Here is a 20,651-nt window from a genome sequence, read left to right on the forward strand (position 1 = left end):
ACTCCAACATCTGCTTCTGAAAACTCCAGTCTCAACAACAAGTAACCATTGTGTGGGTAGTCATCAGTACTAAGCCCCCAAATCTCAAAGGCACCGAGTGGCATCAATGGTAAATGTGTCAGATACCGTTTGTAAATGGATCTATAAAGTAAAGTAAGTTGAGAACCTGTGTCAAGTATGGCCCGAGCAAAAATACCTTCAGTCCATTTGGACACACCAGAGTCTGGTCCCACTAAACCTCCAGGAATATTGTTTTGCATTTTAGTATTTCCCTTGATGCACTGATTGGAACTTATTCTCCCCGAGACACCAGTCCATATCTTTACAATGTCCACCCACAGTTTTGTATCTTTTTTGCTCTGTCTGACTAACCATTATGTACTTTCTGTAGATTTTCCTGTTCCTCACAGTTTCACTTGAAATGTCTATCTTTTCCATGGTTGTCACAGAAAATACCAGTCAATCCTCTCATCAAAAGACCATTTATAACAGCATTCCTCTGCTTAGTAAATCCTACAGATGGGTCAGTTTCCTAATAAAAATGTCACATTTAGTTAAAACATTAGCAAACATCCACTGAATCAGCTCAGTTTGAAGGCTATTCTTCTCATTCCTGAATATCTTGATCTCTGTAGCATCAGGGGCTACTTTATCAACAGAGGCTACCACTGACGGCATTACTCAGCTTCTGGAAACATCCCGCTCCTCAATCGTATTTCCATCCTCTCTAACTTCTCTGAATAACTCAGTTAAAGATGGAGGAAGATGCATCTTGTGAGTCATTCAAATATGTAGAGCAATCGTGCCGTGTGATAATACACTCTTCACAACTTGCTCCACCCTCAATACTACCCTCTCAGGTAGTTGAATGCCCCCTTTGTGACCCACACAATGCAGCAGTTTCTGACCAGAAAAGGTAGTCATAAAGCTTCTGCCCTTCCTCCTAGACTGTGTGCCTCAACTTCATCACAGAGTCGGCCGAATGTCCAGTGGTGCCCAAGTTTGCATATAGTTTACTGATGTAGCTAGAGAATTGTTTTGCCTTATCTCAGCTGCCAGACCCTATAAACTCTCTACCGGTATCTATTTTTTTCATGTTATCTGAGCACTGCCATTCATCCAATAAATAAGACTAATCCTTAACTCAAGCCTCACATTCTTCTTCCCAATTGGGTGTGAGTTTGACTCCAGGGAACATTCTCAGCCCACAATAACACTGGCTCTCAACAGCTACACTTTAGTGTTAAGCAAACGGTGATGTAATCGCTGAAAGCAGCACAGAACTTAAATCAACAGCTGGAGGACCTATAAGACTTTTCACCTCAAAGTCTTCCACTCACTCACAGAAAACTGTGCATCTCGGAAGAGCCCCCAAAAACTAACCCTCTCACTGTGGCTCATAACAAAATTGGCTGGTTTGCTAACTCTGGCCAACAGTCACATAACGCAACAATAATGTGTAACGATGAGAAAGTCACCTTCAATAAGCAACACACTTCCAGGTTCGGTACATATCGGGTTCAACCAGACAGGAAAGTTGGCATGTTCTGATGCGGGAACAAAAATTGTAGTGAATGCTCTGTAAGTGCTGCCCCATGCAGAGTTGTCATTTTCCAGGAAATAACACCTTACACTAGTATAAAAATAAAGTGGAATTATATTTACTGACATTAAAATTTTAAACAGTTAATAGAGGGGAAGGAAAAGGGTCCAGCTCAGCTGAACTAGTCTATATGGGCAAATAAACATTGGATCTTTGATTTCTCACTTGCTGAACCCATGATCTGCATGGAAGACACCAGTCACCTTTGGAACTTCCCTTGAAAGCCATTTTGAATGAACTGGCTAACTCAGGAGCATTGGCTCTTCCTGCTGAGAACCATTTGGCTACACAAAGCACTTCTTGCAACAGTGACTCTCCCTTGAACAGTGTTCACTGAGCATCTTCGCTTGTGTTCTCCTCCACTGCTCCTGCCAACCAAACCTCCCTGGACTGGCTGACACAACATTCCCAGCCTGAGCAAGTAGTCCTTATCTCAGCCGAAGCCAAAACACTAAGCTATGAGGCTTAACGATGAGAAAACATTGCATTTGCAGAAAAACTGCCAAAATAAAAATACCTCACAGCATACCAGTAGAAATACGATAAAACATGTGCTTAACTTGGGAATGACACAGGCAAATGGATTGAATGTGATCAAGTACTCAATGGTAACCACAGAGATGGAGGGCCAATGGGCCTGTTTCTGTAGCTCCATCCTATTTGAAACCCTCCACCAATACCTGGCAGTTCAAAGTATATTTTATCAAAGTGAGCATATATTATCCAAGCTTGAGATTCATCTCTTTATGGACGGTCACAAAACAAGAATCTCAAAAGAACCCATGAAAAAAGAAAACCAAACGCCAAATGGGAGAGAGTGGGGGGTGGGGGAAGAGGAGGAGAGAGTGAGATCCCGGCAGGGCCCCCTCCCAGGCCTGGGCCGGGCCCCCTCCCAGGCCTGGGCCAGTCGTGAACACCTGGGCAGGTGTGGGGCACAACCCTTAGGGATCAACAGATGGAAGGGGCATTGGCAGTCCAGTCAGAACCGCCTGACGGAGGCAACGGGTAAGAAGGGGCAGAACCCTCACCGGGCAGTGGCAGTCCGGCCAGATGGCCTGACACAGGCAATGAGTAGGAAGCTGGGTCCAGGGTAAGCAGCAAAACTACAGTGATCCACCAGGTACATTGGTAAATTGGGAAAGGCAACCAACAGCGTGGCAGCGCAAGCGAGGAGAAAATGGCGGAACAGCGGGACCAGCGCACAGGTGAGTAGCAGGGGAACAAGACCAACTGGATAGAGCATATACAGAACAGTCCAACAACCAGCGCAGAGCCTGATTCCCAGCAGGGTGGCAACCAGGTCAGAACAGGATACAGAACTCTCTCACTCATTTTACAGCAGTTGGCACCCAGCTTAATGGTGCATTAACACCTCCTTCTGCTCCGGAGTATGCGATGGACTCACATTCTAAATCCCTTCACCCAATCGCACACCTACCCTAACCTACACTTTATCCTCCCCATCCTAGTACCCCATTTCTGTTTATCCATCATATCCTATTAAAAAAAAACCTGTATCCCTTAAGAAAGCTAAAAATACCCTGACCTGTATTCTCTCACCCATGCCCAGTAACCCTTTTAACGTGCACCCCCAATTCCCTTAGATTAATTCTCATCATCTCTCTGTATCCCATACTTCCTACAACTCAGAACTACATGTTCTACTGACTCCTCTTCCTGACATTCCACACACAATCCTGCCTGGTGTTTCCCTATCAATTTCAATGTTTGGTTTAGTGCACAGTGCCCCAGCCTTAACCTAGTCCACACAATTTCCTCTCTTCTGTATCTACTTCCTACCCTAGTACCTGCAACACTTCTTTGTATTCCATATAAATGCCTCCCTTTCCCCTCCCTGTCCCATCTTTCTTGCCACATTTGGTTAATTTTTTTCCCAGATAACACACTTAACCTCTGCTTTACTGATACTAATGTGCATTTCTATATTTTCTTTCTTTAATGCCCTCTTTGCCAAGTCATCCACCCTTTCACTCCCCTTCGCCCCTACATGAGCTGGAACCCATAGAAATTTATCCTGACCTCCCTGATCTGCAACTCGTTTGACTGACTGAAGGATTTCATGAAGTACATCTTGCCGGCTGTTTGAGTGAGAAGACCTTAAACTTGCCAGTACTGAAGATGAATCTGAGCATATCAACACTTTGACGAGTTTAGATTTCTCCACCCAACACAACGCAACCAACACTGCCATCATCTCCACTGTATACACCGCTAACTTATCAGATTGTTCTGCTGATCAAACACTCCACATGATCGAGCAATATCATTCCCTACCCGACTAAAGTTTTCCCTCTGAAACCTCCCATTTTCCCAGGACTCCTGTAACACTCCTTTAGCAGGGTGAGAGTCATTGTGTCCCTGCAAATAAACCCAGTAGTTTGCCATCAATTGCATCCTTCTTAATTCCAAAGGCATTCTTCCCATTTCTACCTGCAGGGCCGATATTGGTGATGTTTTAAAAGCCCCACTGCACACTCTCAAAACCTGAGCCTGAATCACATCCAGTTTCCTTGTAAGAGACCTAGCTGCTGATCCATATGCTACACTTCCATAATCCAACACAGATCTTACTAAAGCCACATACATTCTCTTCAATGCTGAACAACTTGCTCCCCATTCCCTACCAGTCAAACATCTCATCACGTTTATTACTTTTTTACATTTCTCCTCAACTTTCCTGATATGGTCTGCCCATGTTAATCGTGAATCAAATATAACTCCCAGAAACTTAAATGATCCAACCCTTTCTAATTCAATCCCATACATCCTTAACTCCTTCCCTATTTCAATTCTTTTCCTAGTGAAAAATACAGTTTGAGTTTTTTCCACTGAAAATCTACATCCCCAATCATAACCCCACTCTACCACTTCATCAATTGCTCCTTGTAGTTTCTTGATTATATGCTCAGTGTTCCTGCCTCTTTTCCACAAGGCCCCATCATCCGCAAACAGTGACCTACCTATATCGACTGGTACCTTTGTGAAGACATCGTTGATCATGATGATGAAAAGTAACGGGCTAATCACACTACCCCGAGGTGTGCCTTTTCCCACTATGTACTGTTTTGATCATTCTGTTCCAATCCGAACTTGAATTTTTGAACCAAACAAAAAATCTTTAATCCAATTAAAAACTCTCCCCCCAACCCCCATCTTCTGCAGTTTAATTAATAATCCTTCCTTCCACATCATATCATAGGCTTTTTCAATGTCAAAAAACACTGCAACTACTGACTCTTTATTTGCCTGGGCCTTTCTTATTTCAGTCTCTAATCTTATCACTGAGTCCATGGAATTCCTTCCCTTCCTAAAACCTCTGATAACTTGTCAGCATTCCTCTCTTCAAGATCATATGATAACCTTTCAGTTATCATCCTTTCCATTACCTTACATATATTTGATGTTAGTGCTATTGGCCTGTAGCTAGTAGGTTTTGATGGATCCTTGCCAGGTTTCCTTATTGGAATTACTACTGCTTCTTTCCATGCACTTGGTAATCTTCCCTCCTCCCACACTGTTATAAAAGATGCAGTAACTTCAAGAGCGCTCCTTCTTCTAGATTTTTTAGCATAACATTGCATATTAGATCTTTCCTTGGGGAGATTGGTCTCCATCTCTTTATTGCTCTCACCATTTCTGCCAAAGTAAATGGATCATCAATTATATCATCTGTTTCTTCCCTCCTGTTTAACACACCTGGGTATTGACTCATTGTTCTTTCCCTTCTCCATTCTTCAGACAAATTTTCTGAACTATGTACCTTTACAAATGACTTGGCCATGATCTCAGCCTTACCCCTGCTGGAGACTGCTGTTTCCTACTCAGATATCATTACTGGATACTGCCAATCCCTTCTACCTCCCCCCATCCTCTTAATCATTCCCCATACCTCTACCACAGGCATTTTTCTTCCTATTTTGTTGCAAAAACTCTTCCTACTTGCCCTTTTAGCTTGACGTATAGTTCCTCTCACCTCTGCCTGTGCCTTCTTATATTGAATCAAATGGTGCATATTATGGGTTCTTTTAACTAGCCTGAATGCTTTTTTTTTTAAATACACAGCCTGACAACATTCCTCTGTCCATCATGGCACTACTTGTATATTCATCCTATTTTCACTCCTGGGTATAGATCCTTCTGCTACCATAATAATTGCTGAAGTCACCTGACTGTTTAATTCATCTATATCTCCAGAAATGTCAATCCTTGTCAATGCTTCTTTTCTTAACTTCTGGAACTTAACCCCATCTGCTTTTCCAAACACCCACTTTGGGACTCCCCCACCTGGTCTTATTTCAACTCTTTCACCCACTGAACATAAAACTGGGTAGTGATCACTGCCTACTGTTGAAGCAATCGAAACTCCCCAGTTACTGATGCCAGCCAAGACATTAGACACTAACGTTATATCTAATACCGACTCAGTTCCTGTTATGTTTATCCTTGTTCCTCTACCATCATTCATACATACCAAATCCCTTTCTTCCATTAAATCTTCAATTACCATTCCATTTGAATCTGTAATCGGATCCCCCCATATTGTGCTGTGAGCATTGAAATCTGCACACCACACTACTTTATGTCTATTTTGTCCTTGTATCCTTAGTAGGCTGTCCAAATCCAACCTCTTACATGGATTGTAGTAGTTAATTATAACCACTCCCTCCCCTCTCTCCCATATTTCCACCACTGTGTATTCCTGTTCATCTCCTTTTTCCAGTACTCTATACGGTATACCTTGCTTGATTAACATAGCACAAACTCCTCTTCCCCCTAGATTTCTATCTTTCCTTATCATTGTATACCCATGTACCACAAAGTTTAAAGGTGGTTTCAACCAAGTTTCCTGAATACACACTACATCCAGTTTTACAACCATTTCCTTAATAAAGTCCTTAAATTCCTGGCCATTGGCCAGTAAACTCCTTGCATTCCATTGCAAAAGGATCACCATAATGAGTACTAACCAACCTATGACACTTCCTGGCTTGACTGATTAGTGAGGTTCTCCCTCACTTCTTCCCATGTCAGTCCAACTAACCCTAAATGGTTTACTGCTGCTTTGACCACCAGCTGAATTTTGTCACTTTTTGACTTTACCTCTGCCGTACTATTAATGACTCCTGCAATGAATGTTACTGGAGCTTTTTTTCCCACATAAATCCTGTCATTTACTCTTCGCTGCATCTCGTGTATCCCTATTGCTCTCTGGTCATTAGGAGCATTATTCAGTTCTCTTCACATTCTTACAGCTTCTGCATAAGTGATCTTTTTTTTCACTCTTATTTCTTGAATTTTATTCTCCCGTCTCATAACCTCACGCTCACTATACGCCACATTATGAGCTCCTCCACAATTACAGCATTTTGGTTGCACTCCTGTTCCACACTTTCCATATTCATGATCACCCCCACATCTAGCACATCTCCTCTGCCTTTTACAGTTTTTAGCTATGTATTCAAACCTTTGAAAATTATAGCACCTCAATGGCTTTGGCACACATACCCTTACTGGGTAACTCATGAAACCCAGGAACACTTTCCTTGGCAAAGTTTCTTCTTCAAATTCAATCAATACTGTTTCACTTTCCTTTTTCATTCCCTCCTTTGTTGTTTTCAGTCTTAGAATATTAATTACTTTCCCCCCTTTGATATTCCTCTTCAACTCCTCCATGTTTATAATCATTGGTACACCCATGATCACTCCTTTACAGCTACCATTTCATGCTCCCACCCTCTCTGTATATTCCACCTTGCATTTTCCTATCTCTTTTAGCTTGAGTGCTTTCTCAAGTTGTTCCTCATTCACACACCTTACCAATAGATTGCCATCACTAAGGACTTTTGCAAATACTATTTCCCCTATCTTACTTACCAGAGTTGTTGTTAGCACAAACAGGTTAATTTTCTTCATGGTTCCTTGCACCTTCTCATTAAACCTAATTATGACAACACCTCCTCTCTGAACTTGTTCATTTTCCTCACTTTCAGAACTCTCTCCACTGTCATTTCTTATTCTTTTATTCCCTTTGTTTTGGTTTTCATTCATCCTTGCCCTCACTATCTCCTTATTCCCTTTGTTTCTCCCTTTACCATAATCCATTTCTCCCCAGCTGCCTACCTCTGATCCCAAATCCCTATCCCACTCATTCTCCACTCTCTTTCCCTCAGCCCCTCCTCTCACATTATTTACCATTACCAGACCAAGGAAACCTCCTCCCAGCAATCCCCACTCTTCTTCCCTCAACAAGTTCCAAACCACATGCACCAACTCTGAGCCCTTAGCCCTTAGCCCTTAGCCCTTAGCCCTTAGCCCTTAGCCCTTAGCCCTTAGCCCTTAGCCCTTAGCCCTTAGCCCTTAGCCCTTAGCCCTTAGCCCTTAGCCCTTGCCTCCTCCACCACCCACCCAGTCTCTGTCTCACGGCCCCTTATAAACACCTGCAGCCAAATTGGCCACAGGTGTGCCTCCTTGATCCCGGCTGATCTTAACAGGCTCAAAGGGGCCGGGAGGGGCAGCTGCCAGAACTGGAGTCCGGAGCAAGGGACTGGATTGAGACCTGGAATGCGGATTCCGGACCGGACAGGACCCTGACACATGGGCCTGCTGCTTTCAGAATCTGAGAGAGGGAGAGAGCTAGAGATGGAAAGGGACTGTGGCTGGAGATGTGGAGATGGTTAATGGGATGTGTTTGAGTTACAGCTTGTGCTCTGTGCCTGTTTGGAGTAGTATTGCCTCTTCCCCATCACAGTCTATTAGATAGCTGTGACATAGCCAGTTTCCACTGCTTTAGTTATTACCCCTCGACCATCAAGCTCTTGAGTAAAGGTGGATACCTACCCTCACTGCCCCATCATTAAATGTCTTACACCAAAGATCTCACTTTAAGGATTCTTTATCTCATTACCTCATGTTCCCAATATTCATTGTTATTTATTTATATTTGCATTTGCACAGTTTTGGTTGTCTTCACTCTGGTGAATCTTTCATTGATTCTGTTTTAGTTACTATTCTATGGATTTGTTGAGCATGCCCAAAGCAAAATACATCACAGGCTTGTATATGGTGATATATATGTTCATTGATAATAAAACTTAATTTGATCACTTTGAAGTGTACTTATTTCCAATCTTTGTTCTCCAAGCACCAAATGAAGTTACAAGTTTTAAGTTCAAGCCCAAGTTTCAAGTTTAATTATCATTCAAATATACATGAATACAGGCAAACGACAAGTCACAAACCAACAGCGTACAGCACACTTCACATAGCACATTACACAAATAGCACATTTGGTTATTCATCAGTGCAGAACAACATACAGTCACAAAGAGAGATAAAAATATATCGCCTAAGTCTTGAGTTTTCCTGGTCCAGCTTGTTCTTTCACCAAGTGAACACTGGAGGGCAGCACAGACAGGAGGGCTCAGACACCAACCCAGTATGAAATCTGATTTGGACAATCCACATAGTATAGTGAGAATGGTTGCAGGGACAGTGTACCTGGAGTAAAAATGTACAGCCAGTGCAGAGTACACCTGTGGCCATTCCCCTCAATAATAACCTTAGATACTATTGAGAGGGATGACCTCCCAGGGAGGAGCCACAATGACCAGGTCTCTGGCACTGAGTTTGGTGCTGTGTCTCAGATGAGCGGAGAGGTGAAGAGGACTGCAGTATTGGTAGGAGATTCCTTCATCGGAGGAAAAGAGAAAAGGTTCTGTGGGTGAGATAGAGACACACAAATTGTATCTTGCCTCCCTGATGCCAGGATCAGGGATATCTCAATTCTTGACCATGGCATTCTCAAGGGCAAAGTTGAGCAGCTGAAGTTTTTGTACATATTGACATCATGACATGGGTAAATAATGTGATGAGGTCCTGAAGAGCGATTTTATGGAGCTAGGTAGAAAGCTGAGAAACAGGACCATCAGGATAGTGATCACTGGATTGTTGCCTGTGCCATGTGCCACTGAAGGAAAGAATAGGATGATTTGGCAGGTGAATATGTAGCTGAGGAACTGGAGCATGAGGCAAGGGTTGAAATTTATGGATCTTAGTGATCTCTCCTGGGGCAGCTATGAGCTGTACAATAAAAGACAGGCTACACCTGATCCCGAGGATCTCCAATATCCTTGTGGGCAGGTTGGTTCAAGTTGTTTGGGTGGGTTTAAACGAGTTCAGCAGGGGGCTGGGAACTGGAATGGTAATGCGGAGGATGAGCGCTATCAGATGTAAACAGATGTAATGTGTAGTGAGACTCCTAGCAGGCAGACCTATGCGATAGATAAAAATTGCAGTAAACCGGAAGAGCTGTAATGTAAAGATGTTCAAAATTGAAAAAGGTGAATACAGAACTAAAGGTGTCATATTTGACCGCGGGCGGTAATAGAATAAGTTCGATGAACTTATAGTACAGATTCAGATTGGCAAAGATGATGTAGGTATCACTGAATAGGCAGGAAGGCAGAGGGTCTGGCATGGCACTGTTGATAAAAAATTAAATTAAATCATTCGAAAGAAGTGACATAAGGTCAGAAGATGTTGAATTGTTGTAGTTAGAGCTGAGGAACTGCAAGGGTAAAGAGACGCTGACGGATGTTATCTACAGACGCCCAAACAGAGTTAAGGATGTGGTCTGCAAGTTGGAATGGGAGATGGGAATTGCCTGCCAAAAGGGCAATGTTACAGTACTCACAAGGTCCATCAATATACAAATAGATTGGGAAAACCAGGTTGGTGTGGGATTCCAAGAGGGGCAATTTCTAACTTATGGGATATCTTTCTAGAACAGTTTGTGTTTGAGCCCTGTAGGGGTTAGCTATTCTAGATTGAGTGTTGTGCGATGAACCAGAATTGATCAGAGAGCTTAAAGTAAAACAATCCTGAGGGGTAACTTATCATTATGTAGTCAAAATGACACTGAAATTTGAGAAAGGGAAGCTGAAATCACATCTTACAGTATTACAGTGCAGTAAAATATATCACAGGGGCATGAGAGAGGAGTTGTCCAGTACTGATTCAATAAAAAAATAACACAGGCAGGGATGATGACAGAGATGCAATCGCTGCAATAACTGAAAGCAATTCAGATGACACAGGATTTATAAATCTCAAAGTGTAGGAAGTATACTAAGGGCAAGATGACACAACCATGGCTAACGAAGGAAGTCAAGGTCAACATGAGGTCCAAAGTGAGGACATATAATAGAGCAGAAAATTTGCGAGATGTTAGGGAAGTGGGAAGTTTTTAAGTACCAACAAAAGGCAACTAAAAGTCATTAAGTAGGTAAATATGGAATAAAGCCAGCCAATAATATTAAAGACAATACCAGCAATTTCTTCAGGACCATAAAGTGTGAAAGAGAGGCAAGACTGGATGTTGGACCAGTGGAAAATGATACTGTTATGGGGACAAGGAAATGGCAGAAAAACTGGATACGTTTTTGCATCAGTCTTACTGTGGAAGAATCTAACAGTGTGGAGGAAGTTACAGGTATCAGGGGTCATGTAATGTGTAAAGTTATCACTACCAGAGAGAAGGTCCTTGGGACACTGAAAGGTCTGATGATGGATAACTCACCGGGAGCAGATGGTGTACTCCCCAAGATTCTGATAGAGGTGGTTGAACAGATTGTGGAGGCATTAGTAATGACCTTTCAATAATCATTAGATTCTGTAAAGGTTCCTGAAGACTGGACAATTGCAAATGGCACCCCACTCTTCAAGAAAAGAGAAAGGCAGAAGAAAGGAAATTAAAGGCCAATTAGTCTGACCTCAGTGGTCGGGAAGATGTTGGATTCAATTGTTAAGGATGTGTTTTCGAGGTTCTCGGAGACACAGGATAAAATAGGCCATAGTCAGCATAGTTTTCTCAAATGAACATCTTGCCTGACATGTGTGTTGAAATTCTTTGTAGATATAACAAGCAGGATAGACAAAGGAGAATTGGTTAACGCTGCAAACTTGTGTAACACCCTGGGAAAGTGTTCACTGCTAACATAATGGATTTTCTGTAGAAGCTGTGTTTGGAGTATTGTGAGCAGTTCTAGGCCCTTTATCTTGAAAAGGATGTGCTGAAACTGGAGAGAGAACAAAGGAAGTTCATGAAAGATATTCCAGGATAAATTGACTTGTCATATGAAGTGCGTTTGATTGTTCTGATCCTGTAATCAACGGAAATAAAAATAATGAGGGATGACCTAATTGAAACCTACCAAAATTGTAAAAAGTCTTGATAGAGTGGCTGTGGAGAGGATGTTTTCTGCGGGTGGAGTTTTGAAGACCCAATAGATTGACATCTACTTCGAACAGATTTGTGGAGGAACTTGTTTAGCTGGAGAGTGGTGAATCAGTGAGATTTGTTGCTACAGGAAGCTGAGGAGGCCAATTCTTTATGTACATTTAAGGCAGAGGTTAATAGATTCTTAATTGATCACAGCATGAAGGGATACAGGGGGAAGGCAGGAGACTGGGGCTGAGAGGAAAACAGATTAGCCATGATGAAATGGCAGAGCAGATTCAATGGGCTAAATGGTCATTTGGAAATCCAGCAGCACATCTTGTTCACACAACAACTCAGTCAATGCAAATCCCCCGTCATTGGTCTCTCCAGAGAACGAGTAAACCAAACTTGCAGTACTTTTTTGTCCAACAGGGTCTTGTGATCACTACACTAAATATCCAAAGCAATCAACCGTACTTTTTTAGGGCTGCGCACAGTCTAGGCACAAATGTACGCAACAAGTCCAGCTCCGTCAATATCGAGCAAGTCCACATCCATGAAGCTCTTTATCTCCTTTAGCGTCTCTGTCTGCTGCTCTCTCGGCTGCCCTGTCCATTCTCTGACTTCCTCTGCTGTCCATTGGGTCAAACAGCACAGAGATCGTCCCTTTGATCCACTGAGGGAACTCCAACCATCAACTACCACTTTACACCAATACCATTTCATTAATCCCATCACCTCCCCCAGATTCTACCCCTCACCTTCTCAGTGGGGGCAATTTATAGTGGACAAGTAACCTACCGCCCTTGTATCATTGGAATCTGGGAGGAAATAATAGCACCCTGGGTAACTCGTACCTTTACAGGGAGAACATGCAAACTCCACACAAATGGAATCTAAAACCAGGATTAAACTGAGTTTGCTGGAGTTGTGAGAAGCAGAACTTCTTGCTGCCCGTCTGTATGTGATTTCTCTCTCACTCCAGAGACAACTGCACTCCAGCACCATTTTCAGTTTCACAACCTCAACCACTTCCTGCCACCATGTTACAACTTTGCAAGTCTTTCATCAAGATCCCACACATCTCGAGCTGCTGAAACCCTTCATTCGTATTCTCTACCTTGTTGATCAATCTGTTGTGTTTTGATGTCACTGGCTCTGTTTCACCTGACTGACCTGTGCCAGCCTCTCACTGGATCTGGCACAAGGCCACAAACAGTATTAATTTATTGCTCTTGCCCCATGTCACTTCCTTTGTTCAACACAGTTCATCCAAACATGCAGCTCAGTCTTCGTCAGGTCACACAGGCTGTTTGTTTGATAAGCCTGTCAGTCGACGAAATCAAAAACAGCTTTTTATTTGGAAATGATCGCGCATTAATCAGATTGTCGATCCCACTGCATCTACTTATCGCTGCTTTGATGAGACCGTCCCCAGGGGGGAGCCAGCTCACAAAATGGTGGCTGCAGAGAACACACATAAAATGGCAGCCTCCATTCCTTCTACTACAGGAATATATTTGTTTTTATTGCTTCCCTTGTCCCTGGCTTATTCCGTGCTTTACATTCCTCCTCATATGCTCTAACCATGAGCTGTAGAATACTTGAAAGTGAGTCCATAGTTTGTGGAATCAATTCAGAGTTGCAGTGTGAGAAGTTACCCACGCTGGTTCAGGAGTCTGATGTATAACTGTTCCTGAACCTGGCGGTGTGGAACCTGAGGTCCATACCTCCATTCCGACAGCAGCATTGAAAGATTATGGACTGGATGGTAGGGTTCCCTGATGATGCATGGTGCTTTCTTGTATCAGTGCTTCTTGTAGATCTGCTCAGTGGTGGGGAGGGTTTTTTTTATGATGGATTGGCCATATCCACCACTTCATGTAACACACACAAAATGCAAGTGGAACGCAGCAGGCCAGGCAGCATCTATAGGGAGAAGTGCTGTCGATGCTTTGGGCCAAGACCCTTTGTCAGGACTAACGAAGCGTCAACAGCGCTTCTCCCTATAGATTCTGCCTGGCCTGCTGCGTTCCACCAGTATTTTGTGTGTGTTGCTTGAATTTCCAGCATTTGCAGATATCCTCGTGTTTGACAACCACTTCACGTTGGCTTTTTTGTTCCATTGATCAGGACTGTGGTGCTGAGATAAAAGATTAGTCACAGTCCCATTGAAGGGGGAGCAGGCACAAGGATCCAAAAATCCTCCTGCTCTCATTGTTCTTATTTGGTGTGAGGTGACATTCTGACATCAGTCAGTCCGCTCTTGATGTCGAGCGCTGTGGCTTTCTGCCTGTGATCACACCTCTGTATTTCACCTTTTGCACAACACGTACTTTCTTGTCGACTGCTCCTCACAACGTACTGACTAGGAGGGGAAGCTTTGTGCAGCCCACCAGCGTCTATACTGTTCCGTGAGAACAATGAACACCAGGCATCTGCTGATCTCCTGCTGGCTAACTCTCTGTGCCTCACTTTGTAAGTTTGATTCAGAGCAAGTCTTTGTCTTTAAAATCCTTCTCTGCACGTTCTCTGTTACTGTCTGGACTGGAGCATTTCTGGGTCCCACACTACCAGTGCAAGGAGAGTGTAGGTTGGGCACAGTGAAGCTGCCTCTCCTGTCACACTCTCATAAAACACGAGTTTGACATAGAGAGCAAGAGAAGCTTAGTTATTGATGGGTATTGGGAAAGAGGATTGGCTCATTCTGTAGCCAACGACCCATCCTGCTGCTAGTTCTGGAAATGGGGCTTGAGAAACTGGCACCAGTTGTTCACAGGATTGGGAAGGATTTGCAGGGATGTGGAATTGTGTACATGAGAGAAAATGGCGGCGTGCCGGCAGTGTGCAGCGGCCACTCCAGGATGAATATCTGTTATCTGTCTAGTAGGATGCTGTGTACAATCCTGATTTGATGGAGTCGGACATGAAAAGCACGGAGGAACATCTGGCGATCTTCTGAAATGTCTGCTTCGCTGCCGCTGCTACTGTGTAATTGAAAAATCTCCAGAGAAGAATGCCCCGAATCCTCGACTTTGCCTGTTGCTTGGCGGCCGGGGCCGGGGTCGAAGCGTTCGGCAGAGATGGTGCTCGGCGCTCGGTGTCGGAGGGCTGGTCGGAGGCTCGAAGTTTTTGGACGGACTCAGAGTTGGCCGTGGTCGGGTGCTTCCAGGGTGCTGCATCGGTAACTTTGCGGCACTGGAGGCTCATGGCAGGAAGAGTTTTTCTTCCTTCTACCGTCTGCGTGAGATGATGGGCTGTCGGGGACTTTGAGACTTCTTCTTTACCGTGCCTATGGTCTGCTCATATCAAATTACGGTATTGCTTTGCACTGTTGTAACTATATGTTATAATTATGTGGGTTTTGTCAGTTAGTCTTGGTCTGTCTTGTGTTTCTGTGATATCACACTGGAGGAACATTGTATCATTTCTTAATGAATGCATTACTAAATGACAATAAACGAGGACTGAGTGTCCTCATAATCTAATAATCTAATGTGACCCAGGACCCCTCAGAACCCAGGAACTGGGATCTGGTCTGGAGATATTTCATGGGAAAAGATCATGATGGGGAATCGCTGCAGGAATGATGGATGGTGACGGCAGGAAGTAGGGAGGCACTGGAATGCACAAAGAAAGTGGAAGTTGTTAGCTGTCATCTAACGTTTTGGCATCCGAGTGCTGGTTTCCTCTCTCTCTGCAGACAGACTGTCGATCTATCCATAGCCCAAATGACAATACTGAACATTCAAGCAGTGAGAGAGAATGATGAAGAAAATCGTGATATCATTGCCAGAAAAGGTTGTTAACCTGCAGAATGAGTCGAAAACCTGAGGATTGAGATTGATTACGAACACAGCAAAGGGTAACAGAAATATCATTGAAGAAAACGAAAATGGACAATTGAAGGATGTTAAGAACAGACTGTGAGAGCTGGAATCAGGAAATGAAATAGCAGCAGGTACAACTGTGGTTCCCTTACAGACAGAGGTGGGTCTTTGCAGTGGGGAATGAAGGAACAGTGGAGGAAATAAACCGTGGCTTCTTGTGTGTCTTTGTGGAAGACACAAAAACCTGCCAGAAATACAGAATAGACAAGTGTTGAATGCAAGGGTAGAAATAAAATCAGTCAGCATCAATGATGAAATACCATCATGAAAATTGATAACTGACACAGGCCTGATGAACTCCATCCCGGAGTTTGTGACAAGATGCCAGTAGTGTTACTCAACTTTCTGGTTATCATCTGCCAAACTCTACAGTTTCAGGAATGGTTCCTTCAGCCTGTTTCAAAAAGGAGGGAGAGAGAGAAAACTGGGAACCACTCACCTGCCCAACTGACACTGGGAACAGGGACAATGTTGGAATCTGTAATAATGGGTGTGAAATGCATGCTGAAGAGGAATTATCACAAAGATTGATCAGACTGGTTTCTGATGTGAGGGGTCTGACATGTCACTAGTGTGGGAAATAGACGAGGCCTCTATTCAAATAGTTCAAAGTAAGTTTTATTATCAGAGTACATTTCTGTCACCACATACAAACCTGAGATTATTTCTCTTCGGGCATACTTAGCAAATCTATAGAACAGCAACTGTAAACAGGATCAATGGACAACGAACTGTGCAAATGCAAATATAAATAAATAGCAATCAACAACCTGTTCTTGGACCTGGATTCTTCACCTTTGCAGCATATGGAGCAGGTCGCGTTTCTAGCGGCTCTCTCTCTTTTAATATATTTTATTTCCCACTAACAGATCCCTTTTAGTTCTAATGACTCACTACTTCTACTGAAGGAATTATTATTTTTATTGAAGGATTCATGACTTAATTACAATGGCCGAAAAAAGTCGTTCTGGTATTGAATTGCGTTGTGGCAAGACTTTCCCCGAAATGGAGCAAACGGAACAAACCAAGAAAACAGAGGAACCTGTTACACTAGCGGGAAAATTTTCTTCAATACAAGACCTGGTCAGAATTCGGATCGCTGAATATTAAAATTCATAAGCTGACCGGTTCAAACGGGAAGCTTGAAAAAGCTATTTCTACGATTCAAGACTCGCTGAAAAACTTGGATTCTCAACTTCAAACACTTCAGCAGACTACAACCCGAATTGAGAGCGAGCATGATTTATTCAAGCAAGCTATTAAATATCAAGGAATGAAGATATCTTTGACGGAAAAGAAAATCAATGAAATTACCTCGGAACTATCTAAAATGAAGAAAAGAATGGTTGATTCAGATAGTAGAGGGCGTCGGAGGAATCTGCGTATTCTGGCACTGCCTGAAAATACTGAAGCTGGCGATCTGTTAAAATTATTTTCAAATATACTGTATTCACTTTTCAATGAGAACCTCGAAACTAGCCCCTTAATCGACAAAGCCCTCAGAATTCCATACTCTCTTCGTTCAGCCGAATTACATCCTCGAGCAGTTGTACTTTCTTTGCATTATTACACGACTAAAGAAGCTATTCTCCGAGAAGCCAGAAAGAAACGGAAATTATTCTTCAATTCAACACACATTCGTATAGTTGAAGATTATGCTCCCGAAATCTTTGCCGAAAGAAAGAAATATCGAGAAGTTATGAGTGAAATGTATAAGTTAGATTTAAATCCCTCCCCTCGCTTTCCAGCAAAGCTGATAATTCTTCCTGAAAAATCTCAACCATTGAGAATCTATTCTCCTCACGAGGGATGGGAGTATATTAAAAACTTTAAAGTTAAGCCTACTGAATACAATATTAAAGTTACATCGATTATTCAATAGCCAATTTTGAAGTATCTGCTGTATGTTGTTTATGGAGCTTTTGAGATAAGTACATGTTATATCTTTTCACTCTCTGCTATGGGACATGGTCGATTTTTTTTTTACCTTATTAATAATTAATACATATATAACTATTTTGTAGGGAACCTTTATAGTATTGTACTTTAGTGGTCCATGTAGGACCTGTTGTGTATTAATCTTTTTATTTTTTTTTATTTGTTTCAATACTTATAGTTTTAGGTCTGTTATATACATATATTCATTTATTTTTATTTTTTGAGAGAAAGAATATTCTTGTAACATTATTTGCTCGGATTTATTCTTTCTTTTGAGTATGTGTTTAAGCTACTTTAGCTGATTCATGTTTTTATTAATGTTAGACACAACGTTATAGTAGTTGGATTCTGTTTGTGCCTTTTATTATGGCTATTTTCCATGGGATTTTTGCTTTTTTTATATCTGGAGCTGCAAGTTGGAGAACAGGGTCAAAGGAGATTAGTTAGCATGGGACCTGCCTATCGGTTCTATCTATCTATTGGGTGGGGGGAGGGGGAGGGGTCTATTCGTAGGTTTTTTTCTTGATTGAGCAGTTCTTTTGATGGATTTCTCTTTCGTAAATGCGTCACTCCTTCTGGTTGTACCCGCGCCTTTTGGTTTAATCTGTACTTGCGTAACATTTCTTTCATATAATATTAAACTCAATTTTAAACATGGATGTTAATAAAATTAATATAATATCGTGGAATTAGAACTGTGTCAATCATCTCATTAAGTGTTAAAAGATTTTTAAGAAATTAAAAACACTTAATGCTGATATTATTTTTGTGCAAGAAAATCATATTCGAAAACAGGATGGGGATAGAATTTTTCTCTTTTGGAAAGGGACTCTTTTTCACTCACTGTCGGATAGGAAAACAAGAGGCGTTTCTATATTTCTTAGTCCCAAAACCCCTTTTGTACACCTTAATACTACTACAGATTCAATTGGAAGATATTTAATTGTTATTGGTTTATTATGTGAGCAAAAGGTAGCTCTAGTGTGTGTATACCTACTTAATGTAGATAATTCTGATTTTTTAAAGAAACTTTTTTCAGAGTTACTGAATCTCAATGAATATAAGCTGATCATGGGTGATGACTTTAACTGTTGCTTAAATCCGGCGATTGTCAGGTCAGCAACCAATCCGTTGCTTCCTAATAAAGCGGCAGCTTGTATTAACTCTTTTTTTATTAGAATGTGGCCTTGTCGATATTTGGAGATATAAACACCCCAATGATAAAGATTTCTCCTTTTTTTCACACGTCCGTCACAAATATTCCCGAATTGATTACTATTTTTTAGATACACATCTGATAAACTCCGTTGTTGAATGTGCTTATGACATCATTGCGCTTTCAGATCATGCGCCTTTAAAGTTAATCCTTAAGATCCCAGATAGATTTTTGAAAATCTCACAGTGGAGATTGAACCCTATTTTGTTACAGGATCCAGCTTTTGTTAATTTTATTAAGGAGCAAATTTCTGTATTTTTTGAATTTAATACAACCGAAGAAATGTCAAATCTGGTTATATGGGACACCTTGAAATCTTTTCCTAGGGGACAGATAATCTCATATTTAGCAGCCTTGAGAAAGAAAACCAAAGTGGAATTGTCAGTGCTTATTAATCAAATTAAACAGATAGATAAAGTGTATTCAGTTAAACCTACTGAAGACCATATAAAAAAAGGGTCGAACTTCAATCACAGTATGATTTATTTCTGACCTTTCCCATTGAACAGAAAATTTTTAAATCTATAAGTTTATTTTATATACATGGGGAAAAATCTGCTAAACTTTTAGCGGGTCAGTTAAAGGCTGGGATGGTCAGAAGACAGATTTTAAAAATTCGCTGACCAGATAGAACAGAAACTTTAGATCCTTATGAAATTACTAAGATACTTATGGACTTTTATTCTAATCTTTATAAATCTGAATTCTCTGATAGTAATATCACTATGAATAGATTTTTGCAAAGGTTAAACATACCTCAAATTTTCAATTTTTCAATTTCATAGATTTTTTGAATTAAATGATTTTTTACTTTCTGGTAATATTTATTCTAATTTCTTTTTTAAACCTTGGATAAGGCTTTTCTAACATGGAAAATTAAGGGAATAAAAACTTTTTTAGAATTGTTTTTACACAACTGTTTAATGTCTTTTTCACTGTTAATGGATAAAAATGATATCTCCAATACACAGTTTTTCAGATATTTACAGGTTAGGAATTTCTTACGCGATTTTTTACCAAATTACCCCTTGATCTGCTCTTCAAATTTTGCTTTTGTTATTTTTCAGTTTAAACCTTTTCAAAAAGGATTAATAGCTATCATTTATAAACAGTTAATGAATGCTCGCACATCGCCTAATGATAGGGTTCAACACTCCTGGGAAGTAGAACTTCAACATTCACTCTCAGATAACCAATGGAGTAAAATTTATTATTTAGTTAATAATTCATCTATCTGCGCACGCCATATTTTAATTCAGTTTAAGATAGTACACAGGGCCCATATGTCCAAAGATAAATTGGTGCATATTTTGCCTAATATATGCCCTATTTGTGAAAGATGTAATGCAGAAGTGGCTACTCTAACCCATATGTTTCGGTCATGTGTAAGTTTAAATAATTTTTGGAGGGATGTGTTTGGAATATTATCTAAAGTTATAGATCTGGATGTTCAACCTAATCCACTTACAGCAATTTTTGGGATTTTCCCAGAGGAAGCAAGTAAAGTGTCTGCCTCCGCCCAACATGTGATAGCTTTTTCAACTTTACTGGCAAGGAGAGCTATTTTGCTACACTGGAAAGAAACTAACTCGCCCACTGTTTTCTATTGTCTCTCCTTTATCATGTCATGTTTAAGCTTGGAGAAAATTAGAAGCCAGACATTTGATACATCTTTTGAATTTGGGGCCCTTTATTTAATATTTTCACATGATTTAAGTAATCTTTATTTATTTATTTTTCTCTATTCTCTTTGGACAATATCCC

This window comes from Hypanus sabinus, chromosome 25 (genome assembly GCF_030144855.1).
Source record: "Hypanus sabinus isolate sHypSab1 chromosome 25, sHypSab1.hap1, whole genome shotgun sequence".
Taxonomy (NCBI): domain Eukaryota; kingdom Metazoa; phylum Chordata; class Chondrichthyes; order Myliobatiformes; family Dasyatidae; genus Hypanus; species Hypanus sabinus.